The sequence below is a fragment of the Pinus tabuliformis genome, chromosome 1_2, assembly GCF_031772625.1.
Source record: "Pinus tabuliformis cultivar Carrire ecotype Pingquan chromosome 1_2, CPIR1, whole genome shotgun sequence".
Taxonomy (NCBI): Eukaryota; Viridiplantae; Streptophyta; class Pinopsida; order Pinales; family Pinaceae; genus Pinus; species Pinus tabuliformis.
This window is the reverse complement of record NC_142298.1, coordinates 125,531,887-125,553,853: the sequence shown is the minus strand read 5'-3', so window position 1 is coordinate 125,553,853 and position 21,967 is coordinate 125,531,887.

Below are 21,967 nucleotides of genomic sequence, written 5' to 3'. Positions count from 1 at the left end.
CTCTAGTAAAAGTAATCTGAGGTTGACCTGCATGCCTAGACATGTGGTCAACCCACCTCTGCATGCGTGGCTCGGTCGGAGAAGGCAAGTCAAGTATGATGTACTGAGGCTGCATCAGTGGAATTTTCTCCAAGGCGAAGGCAGTCAGAATAGAACCAAATCCAAAGTTCTTCAGCTTCCCGTCCTTTACCTTGGTCAATTGACTTTTCATCTGAACAAGTACTGCATCACACCAGTTGAATACTTTCGGTTGGAGGCACTCCAAGGCGTGCTGCTATAAGACCTGTTGGCAACATGTAGAGCTGCGCTGCCGGCCATCCTACCAATAGTGAACAGAATGGACCTGAGAGCCCGATCAGTAATCTCAGGGGATAAACAATCTTGCCATCTCTGCTCAGCTGGAACCTTCCCTGCAATACTGGCGGACATAATCTCTGGTGGAATCAGTCCCCCGGGCCGCCTGATAAGGAAATGGGGCACCTCGTCTTGACAATCCAGTCAAGAAGTACATGTCCTCTATGGTCAAGGGGATGGTCTTTCCCCTAATCTGGAACACTTGGTTAACAGGATCCCAAGCATCAGCATGTACTGCAGTAAAGAAATCTGTGCTCTCATGCTAGAGATACGGAAGAACTTCAGCAGGCCACAGTTCCGCAGCGCGTTCACCGTGACCGGGTCATGGAGGGCAATCATGTCCTCCTCTTCATGTTCTCGTTCTCGCCATGTAAGGGACATTTTGTTCAAGGTTCCCTGCAAAGCAAACAAGAGAGAAAGAGTGAATTCCTGATTTGATGAAAAACTGGCGAAAAAATCATCAAAAATGACCTTAAAAACTCAGTCTTTTTGAGCCCAGCGCAGGCAGAAGGTCCTCTACCTGCGCTGGGGTCAGACTGCCTTAAGGCAGATTGACCTTCAGCGCAGGTTTCGAATGGGGAACCTGCGCTGAACCTAGGGCGCCTGGCAAAACCCCAGAGGCTCAGAAAGACCGGGAAAACAGGCAAAAAACAGGAAAATGAAACGTGAAAAGAAAGAGCTAGGGTTTAGCTCCTACCTGGTCCAGACGGGCCGAAAATCATCCGCAGAATCTCCCGGAATCAGCTGGTGAAAATCAAGGGGGAAGAGGCACCTCCAGAGCTCCAACAAACCAAATGCAATGAAATGGTAAATGAGAGGTAAAAACACCTTTTAATGGCTTTTTACATAGTACAAAGTGAAATATTAGGGTTATAATCTCATTTTCATGCAAATATTATTCATTTCTAACAAAGTTTGTTGCAGCAATTGAAAAATCAGTACTATATTTGAAAAGAGAAAAAGCTAGTAATGGTAAAAAATCAAAATTTGACCATATAATCGAGCAGTTTTACCGCGGAATTTATGCTCGTTAAAAAATAGAAAAGCGAGATCCGAGCAGTTTTAACGCGGAATTTTGCTTGTTAAAAAATAAACATAAGCATTGAGCAGTGTTTTGGCGCATTCAAGCTCATTAAAAAATGAACCCATCTCGGTAAATAACCACTGTGATCGTAAATTTATTAGCCATAAAAGCCTTGGTCGTGTTTACACCCGCCACCTCCATTTTCATTTGGCCAATCGTTCACCTCCATATGATTGTTTACCCCTTTTGAGGAACAGCTGCGAAGAGTGATTTCACTTAGCCATCCTTGTGACACTGCCGTGATTGGAAAATTCCAACCTGTACCTGGAATCTGCTGCTATCCCTGTTTATCACTCGTTCCTCAAAAGACGAGTCTTCTTTGAGCTCTTTTCATCTGACTCGTAAAATATGAAAAGTTTGCCGAGTTTTGGCCTTCCAGCTCGTTAAAAGGACCGGAAGAGCTATCCTCCTCTAGATTTTAATCTTTTTGGACCTGAGGGATTATTACACAAAAAGGTCGAGCGCTTGTTTTATTCGGCTCGTTAAAATTATCGAAAACTCATCCCTTCTGTATTGTTTTTATACTTTTTCGGACTTAAGGGATTAGATGACGAAAAAGGAATTTTGGAGTTAACTTTCTGTACCTTTTCAGACTCTCTAAAAATGAAAAGGACCGAGTTTTCCTTGTCGTTAGACTCGTTAAAATGATTAAATAGCGACAAACTTGTCTTTAGACAAGAACGAGTTTCCCTATCGCTAGGCTCGTTAAAACATAGCGATGGGCTTGCCTGAAGGGCAGGTTATAGAACAAGCATATGTTATCCTCCTCAAGCTTGACAAAAATAAAGAGGTATTGGTCAGAAATGACTGGGGAAAAATTGGAGAGAACCTCAAAGCTTTAATGGTAGCAAGTCGCTCTTGAACATGACACTTTGTCCTCCGTATCGCATCGGGTTGGGTTGTTTCATTCACCGGTCTTATCTCCATGGTCCTCGCCAAACCATCCACATTTGGGGTAATGCTACCGATCCATCACATCAGTGTCGTTATATGTTCAAGAGATGTGTTCAGAAAGAGTCAACCGTGTCCCATCCACTGCCATACATTATCCTTCATCCACCCATGATCGCCACCCTGAATCATATCTCACAGATTGTTTTCACCTCCACTAAAATCATTAGCTCCGTTCCGTGTCACTGATGTGGGATTCATTAAGGCCTCCTTTGACGGATCGCTTCTTGTCGACTTCAGCTCATTATCCAAGAAGTTGATCTAGGAACAAACCCCCCAGTACTTTGAAGCTTGCATGCCTCAATGGCAAGTTTCTCACTTCCGGCGACAGGTATACATCAATGACCTTCGCAGAAGATTTTGCGTGGTGTTCGACGTCAAGTCCTTTATTCACACCACGTGAATTGTGCTGCAGTACCTTGAGGGTCATTGTCATTATTGGTGATTCCTCTCGCGCTTGTTAACGGTTTACATTATTGACCGGTAATCAAGCGATGTCTTTCCATGTTCGACTTCAGCACAATTCTCACATGGATCGACTTGTACTTAGAGTGTAGATCGAAACGAGTTTTGAAGACCCGGATCTAGTTTCATCCATCCAGGCTGTGATATATATTCAGGAAATATAAAGACATTTGATATGTACATCATTGCAACAGATGGTCATCCTACTCAAAGGATGATAATTTCAGCAGAGAATTATCAGTCTACCACCAGACGATCGTCTGTTCTATGTACCAAAATGAATTTATAAAGTTGAGCATGGGAATGCCCACCTCAGCTAGATCATGAAAGAAGAATGAAAAATAATGTATTGTATTGTATTTTATTACAGGGCACCTCTCAGCGATTGAATGAACTTCGGATCCTCCTGATAAAGCATTTCACCCGATAAACGACCTCATACTTTAGGGGGCAACTGTTATAGACATTTTTGTGCCTTACAGCATGAAGCATGAAATGTCAATAATCTGAGGGATCCAAAGTCCCTAAACATGTTGTTCCTACCCCTAGAGGAACAAGGTCAGCAAACCACAGCACTGAAAATCAGTTCTCCACCTGAAAACACTCAAAAACAAGCTATTTCTGGATCATGTCAGCTGCTCCACTGAGCATCTGCGCTGAATGTCAACTGCCTCACTCTGTACCTGCGCTGAATGTCAAAAGCAATGAAGGCTACCTGCGCTGGGCGAGATTGGCCAAGTGGCACAGTCATTCTGCAAGGTGTCAATTGCCCAGGAAGCTTCCAAAATGACACTTGGATCAGGGAATTCGCCTTGTGATGAGTAAGAGGATCTAGATCTCCAAGTGGAAGCAAGAAACTCCAAGTGAACTCAAGAACTGAAGTATAACTGAAGTGGGAGAAGACACTAGTCAGCTTCATGCCAACCTCAAGCTGACTCATCCTTTCTCCAAATCTCCAATATATAGAGCTCTCATGAGGTCTAAGGAGGCTGGAATCTTGTGAATGTAAGGAAGTGTTGTTGGTTTGAGTATAGAACTATTGGGTGATTGCTTTGAAGGAGGTGAAGAGGAGATTTCTTTCTGCTGGGAGGTGTTGCTGGATTGGGCCTCTTATGGTTGTTAACACCTCAGAACTTTACTTCTTCCATTAATAAAGCATTTGAGGTTCTTCTATATGCATGTGTCTTGTGGCGTATTGATGCTTGTATATTTGATTTATTCTAATCCTTGAATCAATTATGGATGTATGCTTCTTGTAGTTTCCCTTTCCTGTGCTTTTGCAGGATCTTTGTGTAGCTGGGCCAGTGAAAGAGCAAGGAGTTGGGAGCAAGCAGCAAGGAGAGAAGATTGGATCAAACATAGCAGAAGACAACGGTTAGTGATATCTTTCTCCCCTCTCTTACATCTCATAAAGAAGTAATCTTGAATAGTTTTGCATTCGGTTGTTGCTGAGGTACTATCACCCTTAGAGTGGGATAGGGTCATTCCGTATTGGATACTTTTCCCAACAAACAAGGGCCAAGAGCATTATCCTTGATGGGGTCAAGGATCATAGTACCACACATAGCCAAGAAGGAAGCAACATTTTAGATGTGGGAGGCTCTCAAGAAGCTCTACCAGCATACTTCTGTGTAGAGAAGAATGCTACTTGAGAATCAGTTGAGGTCATATCAGATGAAGAAGGGAGAACTAATTCACACCTTCCTCAAAGGACTGAATGAGATCTGAGATCAGTTGACTGTTATAGGGATGACACTGGATCAGGAGCTGATGGTGAGGATAGACTTGAATGATGTCTCAGAAGACTGGGAAGCATTTGTCCAGAGTATACTGGGCAGAGGGACACTTCCACCTTGGGACGAGATCTGGGCAGCTCTTCGCCAAGAAGAGATCAGACGGAAATCAAAGACAGGTAGCAGCAGCAAGGGGATCAAAGTCAAGCAGGAGGAGGAAGACGTGGCCCTAGCATCTAAGTGAAGGCAGGAAAAATGGAAGAAGAAGGATCTCTCCAAGATCAAGTGCTTCCACTGTGGGGAGTTGGGTCATTATGCAACCCAATGTCCAAGGAAGAAGAGTAAGGGAGATTCTTTAGAGGCTAAGTGAGCGCCATCATGGGCAGAGAAGGAAGTTTTTATAGATGATGACTGTTCCATGAGTGCACACACACCAATTGAGCGAAAGTGGGGAGACATCAAGCTATAGTCATACAGACTAGAGGTGATGAGGGGCAGGATCCTTGAGGTGCGTAGCCTCTTGGATTAGACCTTGCTATGGGAGCCCCAAAGAGGAGTAGCAGGACTAGCTGAGTCAGGTAGAGACGGATGTGGATGGATGGCAGAGAGAGCTACATTGCTGGAGTCACGAGATAGCACGAGGCTAGTAGGCTGAAACAGTGCGAGAGGCACAGGAGTGTTCCACCAGTGCAGGATGGCATAGAGAGGTGTGAAACGGTGCAAGATGCAGGAAAGTTGTTGCAGCAGCGCAGAGGTCAAAAAGGAGCACTTGTCAATGGTAGAGGGAGCTTCAGCGTCAATGGGTGTCTCTAGCCCAACATGGAGAACATATTGGGAGATTAGTTACTTACTTATCAGTAACTGATTTACAGTGCAGCAGTGGACAACACGATGCAACATGATGAGAGAGGAGGTGCAATGCGGATGCAGTGTTGGGAGAAAGGACCAGCATTAGCACGGATGGAGAGGGAGTTGTCATACAAATGCAGCAGTGCTAGTGCCATAACCATGGGTAGCAGTGTAGGATGCAACAGTGCAGAAGATGTTGGGCAGGAAGGCCTAGCATTAGCACAGGTACCTATGCCGGATGATCAGAGTAATACTCAGTAAGGAGTATTGCTAGAGCACAGTCCTCGTTAAGAGGGAGTGTTGAATTGGGGTAGCATCGGATGTGCTCTGCCATGAAATTTGGTGGAGAGGTTGGGGCACATGAGATCTCCAATACTAAAAAAGGGTTTGGGCATATTCTAAACATATAAGGAGATATTAAAATAATTAATATTTTTAATAGAGTTCCTAAGTCTAAACTTAGGGAAAACAAAATATTAGTGTGTATTAATATGAATCTATCTTAGAATGGTCCAAAAGACATGGATCAAGCTAGATCTGATCTTAGCCATTGATTAGGGACTTAATCTTAGCCGTTGATATGTCAACAATAAAAGTATAAGAGGAGGCTTGAGGGTCGCTTGGAGAATACACCAGAGTGATCAATCTCCCTTGCCTGTCTTTTCAATTGGTTATACTCTTATAGAATCAAGAAAGGGTTCTCTTTTAGGAAAGAATGGAATATAGGAGGTAAAATCACAGGCTTATATCTATCCAGGACTGTAGAATGTGTAAGACTATGTACACTATCTGTAGGATCAATATTAGTCTCTTTGGGCTCATTAACTCGAAAAGGATATGCACAAGTTTCAAGTAAGAGGTCGTGATCTTCATCAACATGAAAGGGAAATTCGGTATTTACACTCTTTAAATAGGAAAAATCAAATACAAGACTTTGATCATCTTTTTCATACAACAAACTCTAGAAAATCTAAGGACGGTTTCATTAAAGGAGAAGAAGTACTTTACAAGAAAGTAAATTACATATTGAATGTTATTCCATTTTGAGTACCTGAATTTTGCGTATGATCCTTCCATATTCCTGCTAGCAAGGTTGATCATCCAATGGAATATTCAAATCTAGTTGATTGGATTCAACATGAATATTCTATAATCTAGATTCCTTTGACAACGTAGTCACCAGGGAATAAAAAGAACTTAGAACCTTTGGATTCTTCGCCAGTGGTTTCTTTAAATAAATTTGAACTATGTGGAGTCACCAAGTGAAAGATTCACAGCCTTTCTATGTCTGATCACTGTTCACCATTAACAATCAGATCTGATCTTTGTCATTCTTTCACAAGGAAGATATAGCACTCATTTTTCTGGCAACAATACCAAAAATGTTATCCCCTACCATGTCGTAGGTTAAAGTGGAAATTGAAAGAGGTAACCTCGAACCACTTTCAGTTCAGTAGCTAGCCCTATTGAACTAGAGAGGGATCTGTTATAGACATTTTTGGGCACTACAACCCAAGCATGAAATGTCCATAAACCAAGGGTTCCTAAGTCCCTAAAAGTGTTGTTCTAACCCCTAAAGGAATAAGATCAACTGATTACAGCTTCTCCAGATGTTCTCGATGAAAAACTGCTCAAAACTGGTCAAAACAGGATCATTTCAGCTGCTCCATAGGCAAAGTGCATTGCATCTCACCTAAGTACACTCTGTGGGTGCGTTTCATTTCAAAAAGCCATTCTATGGGGTGCAATGGGCGAGAAGTGACAAATGGCAATGTCAATATGTGAGGTGGAGTGGTATGGAATCTTCCAGAAACTTCTCCTGTGACACTTGCCTCTCTGAATTCGACCAAGGATGAGTAAGAGATCATCAATCTCCAAGTGGAAGCAAGAACTATCAGAGGGAAGACACTAATCAAATCACAAGCTGACTCATCTCCCTTACAGATATCTATATATGGATCCCTCATCCCAGAGATCCAGAGGCTGGAATTTTGCATCTTGTAAGGAATTGCTGTTGGTTTCTTGAGACAACATCACAGTGTTGGGTGATCTAAGCTTTGTATGAGGTGAAGAAGGGCTTACTTGTTGAGAGGATGATGCTGGGTCAGAACAACTGGTTGTAACTCCCTTGGCTCTTTCTTGATTATCAATAAAAGCTATTCAAGTTTTCCTCCATACTCTTGTGCCATTTATGTTTTATGCATTTGTATGGTCAATTTACATCTGATCCTAGATTGTTTATGATTATAGATCCATGTTCTTGTATAGTGTTATGCTACTGTGATCCTACAGGTACTCTGTGAAGCTAGGCGTACAAGGGAGCAAGTAGCGAAAGACTATCAAGAGAGAGAGGAATCGAACTAGGAGATAAGCGCAAGACAGAGGTTGGTCTTCTTTGTTCTTCTCTCATCTATATTTCATAAAGGAAAAATGAAAGTAGATTTACTTTGTTTGTTTCTAAGGTAGCTACCACACCTTAGTGGGATAAGCAGTTCTGTGTAGACACTTTTCCCTGTAACAAAATGGTGACTCCGCTGGGGACGAATTAGTTTGTTTGTTTATCTTCCTTGTTGTTTATTTTATAAACTTACAGACAGAGCTTGAAGTCGAGCCAGGTAGCTTTCGAACTGCATTTGCTATGCAAATGCAAAGTAGATAAATGCCGCTTCAGTCAATCTCCAGGTTTTGTTTATAAATTAAACAACTGATTTACAAACTCTCTGATTGCCCTTTGTGGTAGCTCTAGTAACCTCCTTAGATCTACCCCTGATTGTTGATTTACTGATTACCATTTGCTCGGCCAAAACCCCGAACTGAACTGTAAACTGTGACCCAGAACCCAAGCAAAGTCTCGTCTCTGGCCCAGCACAGGTTCTGTTCTGTGAATCTGAAATTCAGCGCACTTCCCGAGTGTTGTAGGTGTGTGCATTTCAAGTTCCTGTGTTACATGTGCGCTGATCAGACTAGGCATTGTTCCTCAGTTTTGGTTTCTGTGTTCATTCTTTTTAGTTCTATTCATGAGTTTTGTTGTTTGTAATCAGTATATCTCTGTTTGAAACCCCTTTCCTTGCTGATATTCCGCCTCCATTGTGCAGAAGAACTGTAAATGTTTTTGTGTATTTGTTGAGTCATTTTCAGTTCTCTTTGCAAAAAGTAACGTAATTGTACTGTCGTTCCTTGATTTGAAAGTGTCAGAAGTGTCGTTTTCAGTCATAGGAGAGAGTTTGGTTGCTATTGATAGTTGATTACCCTGTTACTATTGTATTTGGTCTGAATTTGTAGTTTTTCTAGTGTCGAAAGCAAGTATTCATTTCCGAATCGTAAAGTGTTGTGATTGTCTCCATTTTTTATTTTGAAAAGAAATTTGTTAGTAATTGTCGCTTGAAAAGTAATTCAGATTTGCGCATTAGCTTTATTTTTATCATTCACATACTAAGAAAGCCGAAAACAAATACATGCATGTGCATTTGCATTTAGACTGTTTGATTGGTTTGATTTAGGACAGTGCATTTAGTGTGTGCTCTTTGCTCTTTGTGAAAGAATACTGTCTCTCTTTCCTTAGTAGCTAGGATTTTCATTGCACAAAGAAGATAAAAGACTGTTTATCATCTTAGATTGCATTTTAGGAATTATACATCTACATCTCGCGGTGAACCTGAAAGGAAAATTTCTTAAGCAAGATCAACTATAAAATAAATTTAATGAATCTAACAACGCTTTGGAACCTAACGCACAACATCTAGAAGTCTAGGCTAGAGACATATTCCGATGTCATAAAGCCTGGTAACTGTTGTTCTCACTGATGGTTGGGTGATTCCTCCACTTTGAGACGATAAGTGCCAGTACAGACTTGTGCTCCCACGTACCGTTGAGTATATTTTGGGAGACCACAATAGGCTTAATCCTTTATCCATAGGAAGCCGTGTCTGCCACCCTATCGATCGCAATGCACTGAACACAGCATTCGGGAAGATTGATTGTCGTACCGTAAAACGTATTCTGCAGTTTTGCGATTGGTTTGGTAATCCCTCTACCTAGATTTCCAGAGCAATCCCTTTCGTTCCTTTTCAGACTCATTAACAGAAAAGGTCCATCTGAGCACTTGTCACTTCAGGCTCATTAAAAATCGAAGGCGACTAGAGTCATCTTTTGTTTTTTCTCGACTCTTAAAAATTGAAAAAACAAGTTGTGTCAAAGAGTCTAAAATTTATTTTAAACGGAATAATCATCACCCTTTCCTACGTTGATCTTAGGTTGAGAAAATGGAATCCACCAACCAAGGAATTCCCCTTGGAGGAAATCCTAGTCCCTTCTCCTCTTGGGGAGGTGTTGGTGCACCCCATATGGCCACATTGTCGCTTCCAGGATTGACAATCGCCTTGCCCGTATGGCTCTTCTCAACCTCTGTCGCTGAGAACGCCGCAATTCCTGAACAATCGAGTCAACAACTAGACGAATCCAGAGTTACCCACCAACCTTATACTTCCTCCAATTCTTCCTCTCCTCCCTCCTCTTTGCTTGATGGGGTTGGTAAAGCCAAAAATCAAGTACTTGAGAAGAAGAAGGAAAAGAAGAAGAGAAGAAGAAGAAGGAGCCAAAAGCGAAAGGGGGCAACCAAGCATCATCTAGCAAAAATCCACACACTGCACGACCAGACCTAAATCGCCATGTGTCATTTGTAAAGGAGACCACTATCATAGAGATTGTCCTTGCATCCCTCGGATCTTAAGGGACTGGTCTCCTCGTTTGCACAACCCGGTGTCGTCAACCTCTGATGATCATGTTGAAAACACACCGTCGATTAGTGAAAGTGAAGCCCTAGGACAAAAAGGAAAATATAGATTTCCTTGTAAACTGTGCGAAGGCGATCATGCCGTCCACTGTTGTCCCTTCTTAGACGAGGCTAAAAGAGTTTTGGACGATCGTCTGGTTTCACCGTTACGACTTCCTCTTGGATATAAAAAACTCTTGCCGAGTCTGTCACTAGTTGAAAATCCGGCTGACCTGCCCAGATGGTTGGCCGAAGCATCTATCATTGAAGAAAAAACCATCTGAACCCATACCAGACGAAAGTCAAAAGGTCGAGGCGACAGTTGACCCGGTCTTGCCTTCAGAGGTTCCATCTTCAGATGATACAGTCACAGAAGAGAATAAGGATGACACCGTCCAAATTCTTTTCGTAAGCACAGACTCTGATGAACATGGGGGCAATTTACCCATTCCTTTACTACAGGAAGGAAGTTCGTCAGAGTCGTACCCGACCGTCTATTCGGTCCCACCTCCAAGCAACCTAGTTGTTTCCTTCGACTGGAATCAACTAGGCAGACCCCGTTTACCGGCTAGTGTACCATTCCGAATCATTGCTCAAATATATAAATGGTTATGGCTGGTACCATCTTAGATGAAGGGGCTTCTGTGAGTATCCTTTCCTTGACTGCTTGGAAAGCGCTTGGTTCGCCATTGCTTTTGCCTGAGATGAGAAATCTAACAGGCTTTGATAAAGGAACCAATCGACCGTTAGGGATCCTTCCCAATGTGCCCACAATATTGAGAGGGAAAACCATTCACATGAACGTAATGGTAGTCCAAGGACCCCTGGACTATAATATACTCCTTGGACGAGACTATATTTATTGCATGGGAGCCATTGTCTCATCACTCTTTAGAGTAATGTGTTTTCCGCACGAAGGAAGAGTGGTCAAGCTCGTAGACCAGCTTTCATTTCCGGATCACGCATAGCAAATAGTCATATACCATCCTTGAATGGTCTTTTCACACAAGAAATGTCTCATCAATCTCCAGTGTGTCCACCTGATGAGCGTGAGTGATTCAGGGGACATGACTGAAACCCAGGGGGCATGCACCCTGGTCTGCTTCGGCAGGAAAACTTTGGGTATAGGGTAGGTTTCCCGAGAGAGATATATGACTAGTCTGTACTCCCTCCATGATTAGAAAAGGGAGTTAGACTGGAATAAGATTCCCTCGTCAAAGTTATGTGAGTGGAGGCATCTGCAACGCTCACCTTTGTCTATTTCGGTAGACATCGCCGAAGAAATGTTTTGTTTGCGCTATGAATAGAACAATCTTTGGTAACCTGAAAGAGGTAGACCTTTCCTGATAAAACAAATGTTTCGTCGGTAGAACAAAAGGTGACCTTGAAGCTTTATTTTATACCTGGGGGCATGCAAACCTTTTTGCGTGCAAGCGAAGAGTGACTATTTATTTAAAATTTGTAGGTCCTCTAACCCTTTAAACTTGTAGGATTGGTCGTTTCGTAACTTTCATAAAGAAAGGATGTGGGGCAAAACTCTAAAAATTGTCGTTTTCATGAGACATTCTTATTATACGACTGGATTAATCAAGTAGTTTTAGCACATAGTTCAAGCTCATGAAAAAATGAACATAAGTCATGAGCAAATGTTTCTCCCCGCGTTTAAGCTCATTATAAAATGAACTATTTCCCGGTAAATAACCATCGTGAATGTAATACTTCAGCCTTTAAAGCCTTGGTCGTGTTCTCATCATCACCTCCAATCTGTATTAGCCGATCATTCACCTCCATTTGATTGTTTACCCCTTTTGAGGAATAGCTGCGAAGAGTGATCCCACTAGCCATCCTTGTAACACTGCCATGATTGAAAATTCTAAACCTTACCTGGAATCAGCTGCTATCCAATTTTATCACTCATTCCTCAAAAGACGGGTCTCCTTTAAGCTCTTTTCAACTGACTCGTAAAATATGAAAAGATTGCCAAGCCATTGGCCTCTCCAGCTCGTTAAAGGGACCGGAAGTGCTATCCCTCCTTTAGATTTTAATCTTTCTGGACCTGAGGGATTATTACACAAAATGATCAAGCGCTTGTTTTGTTCGGCTCGTTAAAAGTATCGAAAATTCATCCCTTCTGTATTGTTTTATACTTTTTCGAACTTAAGGGATTAGATGACGAAAAAGGAATTTTGGAGTTTCCTTTACGTCCCTTTTCAGACTCTCTAAAATTAAAAAGGACCGAGTTATCTTTGTCGTTAAACTCGTTAAAACTTAATAGCGACAAACTTGTCCATAGCAGACAAGAACGAGTTTCACTATCGCTAGGCTCGTTAAAACATAGCAATGGGTTTGCCCAAAGGGAAAATTATAGAACAAGCATATGTTATCCTCCTCAAACTTGACAAAAATAAAGAGGTACTGGTCAGCAATGACTGGGGAAAAATTGGGAAGAAAACTTGAAGAAACTTTGTTGGTAGCAAGTCTCTCTTGAACATGACACTTTCACTCCGCATCCAAGTCGGGTTGGGTTGTTTCATTCACCGGTCACATCACCATGGTCCCATCACACCATCCACATTTGGGGTTAATACTACCAATCCATCACGTCAATGTCGCCGATATGTTAAAGAAAAGTCATTCAGAGAATTCACTTGTGTCTCACCCGCTACAATACATTTACACTCCATTCTTTCATGACCGCCACCCTGAACCTTATGTCATCAGACCATTTTCACCTCCATTAAAATCATTTGCTCCGTTCCGTGTCATTGATGTGGGATTCATTAAGGCCCTCCTGTGACGGATCGCTTATTTTCGACATCAGCTTATTATCCAAGAAGTCGATCTAGGAACACCCCGTTCAGTACTTTGAAGCTTGCATGCCTCAATGGCAAGTTTCTCACTTCTGGCGACAGGTTTACATCAATGGCCTTCGAACGAAATATTTTGCATGGTGTTCGACGCCAAGTCCTTTATTCACACCACGTGAATTGTACTGCAGTACCTTGAGGGTCATTATCATTATCGGTGATTCCTCTCGCGCTTGTTAATAGCTTACATCATTGGCTGGTAATCAGGCGATGTCTTTCCATGTTCGACTCCAGAACATCTCTCACATGGATAGACTTGTGCTTCGAGTGAAGATCGAACGAGATTGAAGACCCCGGATCTAGTTTCATCCATCAGGGCTGCGATATATATTCAGGGAAATAAAGACATCAAATGTACATCATTGCTACACAGATAATCATCCAATCAAAGGGATGATGGCTCTACCAGAATGATCAGTCTACACTCAGACGATTGTCTGTCCTATGTACATGAAAATGAATTTATAAAACTGAGCATGGGAATGCCCGCCTCAGCTAGATCATGAAAATATTATGAAGATAATCTATTGTATTGTATCTTATTACAGGTCTCCTCCCAGCTTGAAAGAACTTCAGATCCTCATAATAAAGCATTTCACCCGACATCAAAAGATTAACGACCTCATGATTTAGGGGGCAATTGTTATAGACATTTTTGGGCACTGCAACCCCAAGCATGAAATGTCCATAAACCAAGGGCTCCTAAGTCCCTAAAATTCTTGTTCTAAACACTAAAGGAACAAGGTCAACCGATTACAACTTCTCCCAGAAGTTCTCCATGAAAAACTGCTCAAAACTGGTCAAAACAGGATCATTTTAGCTGCTCCATAGGCAAAGTGCGTTGCATCTCACCTAAGTACACTCTATGGGTGCGTTGCATTTCAAAACTCCCTTCTATGGGGTGCGATGGGCGAGAAGTGACAAATGGCAGTGTCAATCCGCGAGGTGGAGAGGCATGGAATCTTCCAGAAACTTCTCCTATGACACTTGCCTCTCTGATTTCGACCAAGGATGAGTAAGAGATCATCAATCTCCAAGTGGAAGCAAGAACTATCAGAGGGAAGACACTAATCAAATTACAAGCTGACTCGTCTCCCTTACAGATATCTATATATGGATCCCTCACCCCAGATCTTGTAAGGAATTGTTGTTGGTTTCTTGAGACAACATCATAGTGTTGGGTGATCTAAGCTTTGTATGAGGTGAAGAAGGGCTTACTTGCTGAGAGGATGACGCTGGGTCAGAACAACTGCTTGTAACTCCCTTGGCTCTTTCTTGATTATCAATAAAAGCTATTCAAGTTTTCCTCCATACTCTTGTGCCATTTATGTTTTATGCATTTGTATGGTCAATTTACATCTAATCATAGGTTGTTTATGATTATAGATCCATGTTCTTGTATAGTGTTATGCTACTGTGATCCTATAGGTATTCTGTGAAGATGGGCGTACAAGGGAGCAAGTAGCGAAAGACTATCAAGAGAGAGAGGAATCGAACTAGGAGATAAGCGCAAGATAGAGGTTGGTCTTCTTTGTTCTTCTCTCATCTATATTTCATAAAGGAAAAACGAAAGTAGCTTTACCTTGTTTGTTTCTAAGGTAGCTACCACACCTTAGTGGGATAAGCAGTACTGTGTAGACACTTTTCCCTGTAACAGGATCTCTCTAAGGATTTGTAAATGAAAAACTGAAAAGAAATGGATTTTAGGCTAGATGTACTAGTCTTGTTTGATTATTTGAAAATTTAGGGCTTTTAGGTTTGCTAGACTAAGGATGAGAGTGGGCAATTAGGTCAAGCTATCAAGTGTGTAGTAATAGGCATAAAGAGGAGCTATATAACAATGTGTTATGGTGAACTTAATATTTAGTCAATGTAGTATAGGTTGGAGAGTTTAAGAAATCATAATGAGCATGTATTAGCATGAATTCATTAATCTTGGAAGAAGAGAAACATAAGCATGATTTTCCACATAAATACAGCTTTGAATCTAAGAATTCTGCCTATATGACTATAAGGAAAACCATAAGAAGAAAGAAAAGCATGTAAAGAGAGATGATTTCATCAATAAGAAACTGATATTAAAGGAAAATAATAGCACAAACTCACTGAACAAGTATTCCTGAAAAATAGTTGCAACTGCTCCTTGATTAGTTGTATGAAACATAACGTACAAGTCTCTCCACAAAAGTCCAACCCTTCTCATTGAATGAGAAATCATACATATAGACTCAAAACAACCATTTCCTCACCTTTAGGGGTCAAATCCCTAAGTGATGGAATAGTTCCCAAGAATCTCTCAACCAACAAGAGAGAGTATGAAGGTTAAACACAAACTCTTCTTTTAGAATTTGATTTGAGCTATTCCACCTTTATGAGGCTTAATTAAGTAGAAAAACAACCTATCATGCTAATTACTTCAATAATTACATCACCAAGTCTTTAAAATATCAAAATTACGTCATAAACAAAGATATGGTGAAGATTAAGTGAAAAAGACAACTACAGGTATAAGCGTAGTGCATTTGGCTATAAGCGCAATGCATTTAGCTATAAGCACAATGCATTTGGCTATAAGTACAACGCATTTGGCTATAAACGTAGTGAAATCTTGCAAGCAGATTTTGGAAGCCTTCTGGAAATCAAATTTGAAAACTAAGAGAACGGTCAACTAGAATTTCCTATCTAGTTTCCAGTAAACATGAGTTTTCTGAAATAGAGCAATGGAATTCCTTCAAAAATTGATTCTCCCGAGGTGACTCTATAAGCGTAGCGTCTGCTTCAGAATAGTGGAAGAAAGTGACATTTTCACCTCTTTTTTGGCTTTTCCCCTAACCAATTTGTTGACATGCTTTGAAAGGTGGATATCTGAGATCCCTAGGGAAATATCTATCCAGGTATATAAATTTTTTATGATTTGGAGCTTTGAGATGAAAGTGTAGCGCCAAGGCTCTGTGCTTATGGCACGGTCAAAATTCAGGGTTTTTCTGCAAACTAGGGCTCAAAGATGAAGTTATATCTCTCTAACCATAAGGCATTTTGGAAAACTGAGACAGGTTTTTGTAGATAAGGATGTTGTGAAAAAAAAATTCTCTAATTTTTTGGAAATTAATTTTCATTTTCACGTAATCCGTGCCACAAAACAATGACTAAAACAAAAACTTTAACTTGAAAATTGTAGATTTTCTGACATAGGTATCCATGAAAGGTGCATATCTCCCAATCTATGATATCTGTGTAAAACCTGAAGGAATTTTTTCTTCCAGTGTATTATTAACAAAAACCTCTTTCACTTTTTTTAAATTCATCTCCATTTACTGAGAACCATTCTTTGAAGAAAAACTGGTCCTATGTGTGGCAAATGATTTGTCCCTTCAAATGATTTCATGAAAAATGATGGAGAAATGATGTTTATGAGCTGAAATGGCCTCATACACTCTGATATGACCTCCCTTCTTCCTCTTCTACTCATATCTCTTTGATCCCACAGCAAACCCTAATTCAATGGGAGAGAAAATTACAGTTTAGTGTGGGAAAAAGAAGGGATTTGGGTAATTTATAAGAATGAAGGGAAATAAAGGCGATAGGGGGCTTCTAAATACTTAGAAAAATTTTGGGAGGTAGGAGGGGATGCTATTAAGTAGGGGAAAGTGAAATTTCAAGGATTGAGTGAGGGGAAGGGGTCCAAAAGGGAAAACATAGACCTAGCCTAGAAAAGTGTAAAATTGTAGCAATATGCTAGGGTTTATGGGAAAATGGTGATTTTGAGGGAAAGAAATTTTTGGAAGTCTTTAGTAAGGCATATTAAGGATAGGGAAGGTTTATGAGAATCAGGATACAAGTTTTGTTTATATTTTTACCATGGAGATCATGAAACCAAGAAAAATGCCCTCAAAACCCTTGGAGAGGGAAATGAGCTTTCGAGCAAAACTGAGAGACAAATATGGTAAACACATGGCCACTTACTTGCATTTGATGTAATGCAACCTGAAGTTGATGATGAAATATTCTAAAATGATGATTTGGGAACCCTAAAACCTAATGGGAACCTTGGCTGAATGAAATCATGATAAAAATGAATAGATGATGAAGACAAATCATGACTGAAGTACACTTAGCACAAAGGTGATATTAGCTGCAAGTAATCAAAATTCTTTAAAAGGATTGGAGATAAACCTGAGACTACATCTAGTGACCAAATTTTTTCATGATGACCTAATGGAAAGATAAAAAATTGACCATGGGACCCTAACAAGACATGATAAGAGCCCATTTGATCACTGGTGACAAGATGCAAAGGCTGACACTAACATTGGCTCCAGCTAGGGATGTCAGCTCCTTGGAGGTGTCAAGAACAATGTAGACCAAGTAGCCTTATCCATTGTTCATGGAGTCAAAAACCATTCAAAACACCAAACCCAATATTGCAAATCGACTGACAAACTGAACTGTAGACTAACTGCAAACTTTACTGGAAGATACTAGTGAAAAAGATGCTTATATTTGAGCTTATTCATCACACCTACTCTAACTGATCCATACATCACCTGATAAAGTGAAATGGAACAGTCAATGCAACCATGTAATCATTTTATCTGCTAGTTGAATTCTTCATAGGTGCTTCCTTATGAGCATGAAGAGAGAACTGTTGAAAGACAACACCCATGAAAACTTGTAAACATATTGAATCTTAATGAAATTGCAAAGTATGAGCCCTCCAGATGACCTCAAGAATGCCGCAAAAGATTTTTACAGGAATACATATTGATTTCCATCCCATCTAGTATATTACTGCTCTGCTCTAAGTAGTCTTCATAACATGAACGTGAACTTTCATCTTTATCGTTACTTTCCTGATATGAATACAAATTTTTGGATGAGGTTTGTACTGAGACACTTGCTGAACAAAAAAATGAAGTCAGTTGCCCAATCACATTTTATCACCTTTTTTTTGAAGCTCATTTCCAGCTCAAGGAGAAAAAATTTGACTACAAATATCATCTAAAACACCTATTACATATTGGTTCCAATGAGACCTCATAATTTTCTATAAGATGCTCATTCTTAATTGCAGATATACTATGAAAATTTCCCTTCAAAAATTGAAATGTTTCAAAGCATAACGACAAAGAATTTTCCCGCATCATTTGATCATATATCTAAGTTTCCAAGTCTTCATCTTCAACCTGACATTCAATGGCATACGGGGGCTGTAAATCTAGATCCGAGAAGTCTTGATCAAGGATTTCATTTCCCTCTTCATTGTCAACATAAAAAATTAATGCCTGCTAATTTCTAATTGGATAAAAGTTTTCTCTGATGAATTGAAATGAAACAAAACAAATAGCCAAATATCCTTCACTTACATCAAAGTTTTCTACACTTTCCTCCTCAATACCATAAGTGATATGCATTGGTTGATCATTGTATTCAAGCTGCTGAAATTGAACTTCCTCCTCCCACAAATCAACTGTTGATTGGTCTGCAAGATTTGATTCTGTTTGGAGATCATAATCATCATCATATTGATCAAACTTAGGCAAATCATCAATATAAAGAATATCATCAAGCATACATGTGAGACCAATATATCTCTCCTCTGCAAGCTAATCTATAAAACAATCATTATCAAATCTATGACAACTAGGATAAGAAAGAAAATATTTTGGATCGCCCACTTGTTTTTCTTCAATGAGTGAGCCATGGTCCTGGACATCATAGTCATTCCTTGTTATGAGTTTCTACATCATCTCTTACACTGGACTTACCAAAATGTCAAGCTTTACCTCTAATGATTTCAAGTGCTCTACATCTATGTTCTCCCTCTCTTCTTCCTTCAACTCTGCCCTCTTGATCAACATATTAGCCTCTACATCTACTACACTATTCCACATCTTTTAAAGTGTTGCAAGGCTCCTTTCTCTTAGCTGAAACTCCATTTCTGGACCAAAGGATTCTAGATAATGCAAGAGAGCTAAGCCATGAGGAGGTCTTATATTAGCAGGCATCAAACTATAGACTTGGTTAAATTTGGAAGAAAACTATTGTACTATCTCCCTTGGCTGTCCTTTTATTTGGCGATACTCTTCTAGAATCAAGAAAGGGTTCTCTTTGAACACCCACTTGTCGAGGAAAACTTTGATGAACTGCAGGAAATCTAAGATGCTCGCAGCATGCGGGGTTTTGAACCAACTCTTGACTTTGCCTTGTAATGAAAGAGAAAATAACCTAATACTGACATCGTCTTCATCAACTTCAAAAAGGTTGAGGAAAGTCTCAAAATTCTGCATATGTCTCTCAGCAGTAATGTTGTTACAATCACCATCAAACCTTGGTAGATATAGGTAATGAGTTTCAGGCAAATCATGGAATGTAAGAGGTAAAATCAGAGGCTTATATATATCTAGGACTGTAGAAGGTGTAAGGCTATGTACACTATTGTAGGATCAGTTTTAGTCTCTTTAGGTTCATCAACTCGAAAAGGATATGCACAAGTTTCAAGTAAGAGATCGTGATCTTGATCAACATCATAAGGAAATTAGGTATTTACACTCTTCAAATAGGCAGAATCAAATACAAGACTTTGATCTTCTTTTTCATACGAAAAACTCTGGAAATAATTCAGGATGGTTTCAAGAAAGGAGAAGAAGTATTTTACAAGAAAGTAAATTACATCTTGAATACAATTCCATTTTGAGTACCTGAATTTTGCGTATGATCCTTCCATATTCCTACTGGCAAGTTTGATCATCCAGTGGAATATTCAAATCTAGTTGATTTGATTCAACATAAATGTTCTATAATCTAGATTCCTTTGACAATGGAGTCACCAGGTAATAAAAAAAACACATAACCTTTGGATTCTTCACCAGGGGAGTCCTTAAATCAATCTGAACTATGTGGAGTCACCAAGTGAAAGATGCACAACCGTTATGTGTCCGATCACTATTCACCATCTGCAATCAGGTCTGATCTTTGTCATTCTTTCCCAGGGAATATATTTCACTCATTTCCCTAACAACGATGCCAAAAATGTTATCCCCTACAATGTCCTAGGCTGAGGAGGAAATCGAAAGAGGTAACCTTGAACCACTTTTTGTTCAAGATCTAGCCCTATTGAACTAGAGAAGGATCTCTCTAAGGATTTGTCAATGAATAACTGAAAAGAAGTGGATTTTAGGCTAGATGTATAAGTCTTGTTTGAGTATTTGGAAATTTAGGGTTTTTAGGTTTGCTAGACTAAGGATGAGAGTAGGCAATTAGGTCAAGGTATTAAGTGTGAAGTAACAGGCATAAAGAGAAGCTAGTAATAATATGTTTTGGTGAACTTAAGATTTAACCAATGTAGTATAGGTCTAGGAGTTTAAGAAATCATAATGATCATGTATTAGCATGAATTCATTAATCTTAGTAGAAGAGAAACAAAAGCATGATTTTCCACATAAACAGAGCTTTTAATCTAAGAATTCTGCCTATATGACTGTAAGGAAAACCATAAGAAGAAATAAAAGCATGTAAAGAGAGATTATTTCATCATTAAGAAACTGATATAAAAGGAAAATAATACCATAGCTCATTAAACAAGTATTGCTCAAAAATAGCTGCAACTGCTCCATGATTAGCTGTATGAAAACATAACATACAAGTCTCTCCACAAAAGTCCAACACTTCTCACTGAATGAGAAATCATATATATAGACTCAAAACAACCATTTCCCCACCTTCAGGGGTTGAATGTAAGTGGTGGAATAGTTCCCAAGAATCTCTCAAACAACAAGTGAGAGTAAGAAGGTTAAACACAAACTCTTCTTTTAGACTTTGATTTGTGTTTTTCCAACTTTATGAGGCTTAATTAAGAACAAAAACATCATACCATGCTAATTAATTCAATAATTACATCACCAAGTCTTTAAAATATCAAAATTACATCATAAAAACAAGATCTAGCAAACAAAAAGTGAAAAAGACAGCTACAGGTATAAGCATAGCGCATTTGGCTATAAGCATAATGCCATCTTGCAAGCATATTTTGGAAGCCTTCTGGAAGTCAAATTTGAAAAGTAAGAGAACGATCAAGTAGAATTTTTGGTCTAGTTTCCTGAACAACTTGAAGTTTTAGAAATGGACTATGGAAAGGCCTTAAAAAATTCATTCGCCCGAGGTGACTCCATAAACGCAGCGCGTGCTTCAGAATAGTGGAAAAAGGTGACTTTTTCTGCTCATTTTTGGCTTTTTCTCCTAACCAGTTTTTTGACATGCTTCAAAAAGTGTATATCTGAGATCCTCAGGGAAATATCTATCTAGGGGTATAAATATTTTAGCATTTGGAGCTCTGAGATGAACGTGTAGCACCAAGGCTTTGAGCTTATGGTAGGGTCAAAATTTGGGGTTTTTCTGTGAAAGTAGGGCTCGAAGATCAAGTGATATTTCTCTAACCATAAGGCTTTTTGGATAAATGAGAGTGGTTTGTGTAGATAAGGATGTTTTGAAAAACATCCTCTCTAATTTTCTAGAAATTAATTTTCATTATCTCATAATCTGTGCCACAAAATAAATACTAAAACATAAACTTTAACTTGAAAATGTTTGATTTTCTAACATAGGTCTCCATGAAAGTTTCATATCTCCCAATATATGATACCTGTGTAAACCCTGAAGGAGGTTTTTGTTACTTCTTGTATTATTAACAAAAACCTCTTTTACTTTTGTGGAATTCATCTCCATTTTCTCAAAACCATCCTTTGAAGAAAAATTGGCCCTATGCGTGGCAAAAGATTTGTCCCTCGGAATGATTTCTTGAAAAATGATGGAGAAATGATGTTTATGAGCTGAAATGACCTCATACTCTCTGATATGACCTCCTTGATGCCTCCTCTGCTAAGATATCTCTATTCCC